The following is a 6,887-nucleotide window of genomic DNA, read 5'->3' as shown; positions in this document are numbered from 1 at the left end:
ATTTAAATTAAACTATAATAATATTTCATGCTATTACATGATAATATAATACATAGTGTATATCATTATTTTATATTTTATATATCATGGTATATATTTATAATATAGTTAGCATGTAGTAGTTAAGTAACACAAAATAGTTTCAAAATTATTCCAATTTCCTTCAACGCAGAAAATAATTATTCCAATATGGAGGACGGGGAAAATTTTTTCTACTAGGAAAAAATATTTGTCTATGAGTGGGATAATTTATTCTAAGTGGTGAAATTGTCCCACTAGTATTCCAATAAACTAGTAACACTAAAAGTTAATATCCTTGTTCTATTGTTCCAATAAATAACACCACAAAAATATAATCCTCAAAAATATCTCATTGTCCTCCCAAATACCCTAATGAATAACCTCCTTTAGAACTGTATGTGACACCCCCGGGTTCACACAAGGCTGTAGTCCAAGGTAAAATCAAGGATGTCAAACCTGTCATTGTTCACGGTGAAAGTTGCTTTCATTGATGTCATTTCTTTCTCAAGTAATAGTTTTTCGATTACAAAAGATCCGGTCTTTTTATAAGATCCGGTTACAACAAAATCAAAAAGAAATAAAAATTACAACTTTCCTTTTATGTCGAACGAATCGCGAGATCCTGTTTTGCGGTCTCTCGCTTTTGTGGGTTCTTTGTCTGCGCCGGGGTTAATCCGTGGACCACCGCGCGATCTTGATCCGGTCGGATCTACACGGTATAGCGGGTGTTATTTCATGAAGGAAATAACAGCTGGGGGTACTATTTCACAAAGGAAATAATAGCCTTTAGTAAACGAAATCGACCAAGCGAAATCGAGACTCTTCTCGGGATCAAAGACCAAGCTCTGATCCGGAGGGAAACCGTGTAGATCTCAGATTTGATCTCTCTCGAACTCCTACCTTATTTGGCGTGGATGATCGTCAAGAACTAGATCTGAGAGTCCAAGTCTTCTAAGCTTTGAATCCGAAGGTGAGTTCTAAATCCAGCAGAGTTTCGGCTCCAAAATTCCAACCTTTGAAAAATGAGCCATGCCCCCTCTATTTATAGGCACTGAAAGCGGATCTGGGCTCAGATCTGAGCCCAGATCAGAGTGTGGCTCGGCCACCGAGCCACCTGAGTGACTCGGTTTTGGCCGGGTGTTCGTCGTTGTGTGCTCGGTCGAGCCACCACTTGGTGGCTCGGTGAGCCACCTGAGCGGCTCAGTTTTGGCCGAGCTTTTCCCGGGATGTGCCGTGTCGTCCGTTTCTGCGGTTTCGTGGTTTATCCAAGCTTCGTTGTTGATCCGAACTCTAATTTGGTAGTCCGTATCCTGATTTGGCAATAAGTCCGCTTCGGTGTTTAACCTCGTCGCCTCGTTTATCTGCTTCGTCGCATCTCACTTAGCTTCGATGTTGTGGTCTAACGATCACGCTTGGATACATCGCCCGATGGTTTGTTGGTTTGTCGAATCACCGTGCCGAGCTGTGCTAAGGGACCCATAGGAAGTTTTATATGCCTACAGATACCCCCTCCAAAGTATTTCAGCCTCGTTCTTTTATAGAAGAGTCTGGAATGCTTTGGATATGATTGCCCCAACCTTCAATCGGTATGACGGGACTTTTGAATGGCTTCTATTCTTGATTCCTTCAATCCTCCAGGCTATTCGGTGCTTTGTCGAATGTCTGCAAGGGTTCCGGTGCTGCATTTATTGTCTGACCGTTGTCGGAATTTTGAACTTGAAGTCAATTCCTGATTTTCTGATCTTTAGCTCGTGTTTGTTGTTTCAACATAGAACTAACCATCGATTGTTGGTAACGCGTTGTCCGGCGTTTGACACAATTTATACTCGTGCTTCTGTTAGAGTCTTGAAAAGCAGTTTATCCTCTTATACTTTTCGGAGTGTTGTTGAGTTATCCTTAAGAATATTTTTAGAAAAAATACTCTTCAGAAACTTCTCAACAAAAATAGGGAATAGTTTATACTCGTATATATTATTGGAGTACTAAGAATGAGCTGAACCGACCCAATAATGACCCAAAAAAGGTAGTAATTAGGCTCAAAAAATCTTCCGACCCTTCCGAATATATGGGAGAGGAATGAATAAATAAGGGACTGAACCGTCAGTTGATTTGAAGTCGTTTCGACACTCGGTTCAGCTCTAATTTGAATTTTGGTTCAAATCTGGTTCAAACTGGTTCAGAACTGGTTCAACCTGGTTCAAGACTGGTTCATGACTGGTTTAGCCTGGTTCAGCCTGGTTTGGTCTGGTTCAGCCTGGTCTGGTCTGGTTCATCCTGGTCTGGTCTGGTTCAACCTGGTCTGGTCCGGTTCAAGGCTGGTTCAACACTATAAAAGAGCCTCTTTTTCTTCTCTTTAGGGCCGGCTGTGAGACCAACTGCATCAGCTGATACATCCACAGTGGTTACACCTCCACTACCCCCAGTGACTCAAGGGGAAGAAGGTATAAATTAAACAACTGAGAAATGTTATTTATTTCCTCGTCAAGGCTTTTGACGGATTTCTCCTTTTTGTGTAGGGCTTTCTTCTCGGCTTCATGTCCTTGTGAAGGAGTTGTTATCAGACAACGACACTGAGAAGATCGTCATCTGTATAGAAGTCCGATCCTTCTTCTCCTTCATGAATACTATGATTGGCAAGCTCTTCTACGGCGGACTTTTCCTTCACCAATTTAAGCTTTTCCTTGATCCCAGAATAAATTCAATAAGGGATGCAGGATATCCGGATCTGGCGAAGGCTATAATTGATGACCTTGATTGCTTGGAGTACGAGAGCTTCAGATGTTACGTGAGCTCCGGGATGCAGGTGTCTCTTCATTCATTGCTGCCAATTTGGATACTCGTTTACAGACATGGCACGATACTCGAGTTCTTGCTGAGCTCGAGATTCAGGTGCAGCGGGATCGGGTAGACCGAGTTGAGGCCAACCTTGCTGTTAGATCATCTTCACTTGACGATCTTGACTCTTCTATTGCCTCTTGTGAGACCAAGATAGAACAGTTCCGAAGAGGACTTCGTGAAGAAGAGGAGACTTTGAGTATCCTTCAGATGACGAAGGTACAGGATCAGCAAGCCCACACTGCCTTATCTGAGGAGTTGAAATCCTTGAAGCAGAAGCTAGTCGAGACGAAGGAGATTGCTGTGAAGACTTTAGCCACCACTGAAGAGTCCATCAGAGCTGAATTGCAGGATGAGCTTAGGTAAGCTTATGATGAGAAGCTGTCCAAGTTTAGTCAGCAGATTTTTAGCCATAGGCTTGATGTATGATTTCATTTCCGGAATATTTTGACTTTTGATCCTCTTAGTGGAAATGGTTTTATCTTTATCTTTATTGTGATTTTTCATTCTGTTTGGAATGATTGACCATAATACTCACAGGATTTTTGGCAAACCCTCAGTCTTGAATGGGTTTGATAAGCCTTTACCGACTACCGTTTGAGTCGGTCTAGCATGCGGATTATCTAAATCCGTTCCGCATGTAACGTTTTGCTAAGAGAGTGAATTCTCTGAGACTTTGTACTATGATGTCGAATACATAGGCTTCGCCATTGTTACGGGAATAGGCTACCCGACGACACGTGTTAGGTATTGACTTTAGGATTTTTGGCTAACCCCCAGCCTTCAACGGGTTTGATAAGCCTTTACCGACTACCGTTTGAGTCGGGCTAGCATGCGGATTGTCTAAATCCGTTCCGCATGTAACGTTATGCTAAGAGAGTGAATTCTCTGAGACTTTGTGCTATGATGTCGAATACATAGGCTTCGCCATTGTTACGAGAATAGGCTACCCAGCAACGTGTATTAGATGCTGACTTATCCCTACTTAGGCTTCGGGATAAAATACCCCAGACTGGTATTCTGGTGTCTTTTTCAATCGGTAAAAGAATAAACCGGCGACGCGTGTTAGGCGTCGGCATATCCTTTCTTAGTATTCAGGATAAAATTCCCCATGCGTGTAAGGCATGGATTTTGGTGTTATTGATAACAACCTGTCACAATGTTGAATATGCGAATACAAGGAAGGAAGAATTTTATATTCTATTCCTTGATTCTGGAAAGGAAGAATTTTATATTCTATTTCCAGCGCAAAAGAAACTAGAAGTGGGATCTTCACTCCGAGAATCTGGAAAATCTAGATAAACTTACCTTTTATAGGATTGGTTATCTAATCTAAAGATGAGTTTTTCGTTTATCGAAGTGAAATTTCAACTTCAGTTATAACCATGAGAAGGTTTAACCAAAGAGAAAAGGAAGGGAGTTCTTTCGTTTATCGAAAGGGGACTTTGAACTGAAAGTGGACCTCTTGTTCATGGAAAGAGTCAAGAGGGTCAGAAAGACACTTTTGGTGGACTCACTGTCAATTGAAATTGATCAGTGAGGGATTTTGGTGGTGAAAATAATTTTGGGTTATCCTCTAGAATATTAAGTGTAATATTCTTCAAGGAACTTCCCGGTAAATGGGTTATCCAGAATGTACTAGGGATACTACTTTTTCAGGAACTTCCCATTTATTGGCATTAATTGCCTGGCGTCCTCTTGAGTAATCAGGCGATATGCGCCGTTTGAGTAGACTGTGTCTATCACAAACAGTCCTTCCCATTTGGGTTCAAATTTACCTTTCTTCTTGGAGTTGAGGATTATCGGTCGGCGAGCAGCGAGGATCAGATCTCCTTCCTTGAAGCTTCTCTGTCGGACTCTTTTGTTAAAAGCCCTTGATATTCTGGCTTGATAAAACTCAATGTGTTGTTGAGCTTCCAAGCGCTTTTCATCCAACATTTCGAGTTCTTCGAGATGTTTCTGATGTTGTTCTTCTGTCGTCATCTCGGTTGCGAGAGCGATCCAAACGGATGGGATCTGGATTTCCAATGGTAACACAGCTTCACATCCGTATACCAGCGAATATGGAGTGGCCCCTGTAGGAGTGCTTCACCGAGTTTATCATCCCAGTCTCGTTTATTGGTCTTCACGAGCTTTGACAGAATTTTAATAATCATCTTGTTAAACGCCTCAGGTAATCCATTCGCAGTGGGATAATAAGCTGTTGACGAAACATCTTGAATTTTGAACTTGTCACCAAACCTGACAAAGGCGTTGCTTATAAACTGTGGACCGTTGTCATGAATGATCCGTCTTGGCACGCCGTGTCGGTATATGACATGATGTTTGATGAAACTGATGACGTTGTTCGTCTTCACTTCTCAAAGCGGAATTGCTTCAGCCCACTTTGAAAAGTAATCCGTGATTGCAAGAATGAATCGATCACCTTTGACTGAAGGGGGAAAAATAGGACCGACAATGTCCATCCCCCATGTCTCGAATGGCCAAGACGTGGTTGACGTGTGTAAACGCTCTGGTGGTTGGTGCATATAATTTGCATGTACTTGACAAGCATGACACTCTCGGGCGTATTTGATTGCATCACGAACCATCGTTGGCCAAAAATATCCCATTCTTCTGATGCGATCATACAGTTTGGGACCGGGCTGATGCGCACCACATTCTCCTTCATGTGCTTCCTTAAGAACTTCTTCTGCTTCTTTGTTCGAAAGGCATCGGAGTAACAAACCATCGTACCCTCTACGGTATAATGTATGGGTCTCGGTATTATAGAAGAATCTTGGTGCTCTTCGACGGATTGATTCCCTTTCTTTTACGTCCTCCGGCAAAATACCATATTGGACGTAGTCAATGATAGGAAAACGCCAATCTCGGGACTCAGACCCAATTTGAGTTTCACCTCCTTGGCGCTCATGTTTCTATCATCTTCTTCTTCAATATCCATATCGTATATGGGTATGCAGAGTTGATGCGTCCTTACTATGACTAACAGCTCAGTTTCGGGAGGTTGCGCAAGTGATACCGCTACTGCTGCCAGTGCTTCCGCATAAGTGTTCTGAAGACGAGGGATATATTCAATAAAGAATTCTTCAAAAGAATCTGTCATTTTGATGGCCTCCTGGTGGTACGGGATCAGGTCTTGGTTCCTGACTTCATACTCTCCGCGGACTTGGTTGACTATCAATTGAGAATCTCCAAAAGCTTCAAGATATTCGACCCCCAGCTCCTTGGCGAAACTGAGTCTAATGAGACGCGTGTTGTACTCAGCTACGTTATTGGAACATGGACTAGTCAGTGAATAGGCCCGAGGCATCACATGCTTCCCCGAGAAAATTCAGACAACTCCAACTCCGGAGGAGACTTTAGGACATCCGGGGGTTATTGCCCTATTAACTGTTCTCGAAGTACCATCGAAGTATAATTGCCATACTTGTTGGTGCGATGTAGTGTTAACCTCGTGGGTTTCATCCGGCAAGTCATCATATAATTCTGCCGTATCCGTTGTCGGGTTTGCCACTAAAAGATCACAAATCTCTTGTCCTTTGATTGACTTCTGCTATTTGAAGTGCAAATCATATTGGGACAAGAGAAGGGCCCACTTCGCTGTAGGCATATAAAATTGCTTATAGGTTCCCTAACATAGCTCGGCACAAACCGACGAACCAATGAGGCGACGAGATCGACGAATCGCACGCAAGCGACGGAATGCACCCATACGCGTTCGGAATCAAGCCAAGTGTTAAAGAATCAACGAGTTATCCAACCGGGAACAGACTCGGACGAATCACGATCGAATCAAGATCAGTTTCGGACTCGAACTCAGAAGTGGATTTACTGCCAAATCAGGAATCAGACTTACTGCCAAATCAGATCAACAAATCAGAGTCTCAATCAACCAAATCACGGACAAAACCAGAAAACGGACACAACACAAAACAACGGAAAACAGCAAACCCAGAGGGGCTCGGCCAAACCGAGCCGCCTCAAGGTGGCTCGGCCAAAGCCGAGCCACCCTGAGGTGGCTCGGTGGC

The sequence above is a fragment of the Asparagus officinalis genome, chromosome 10 (genome assembly GCF_001876935.1).
Source record: "Asparagus officinalis chromosome 10, Aspof.V1, whole genome shotgun sequence".
Classification (NCBI taxonomy): domain Eukaryota; kingdom Viridiplantae; phylum Streptophyta; class Magnoliopsida; order Asparagales; family Asparagaceae; genus Asparagus; species Asparagus officinalis.
This window is presented reverse-complemented; position numbering follows the sequence as displayed.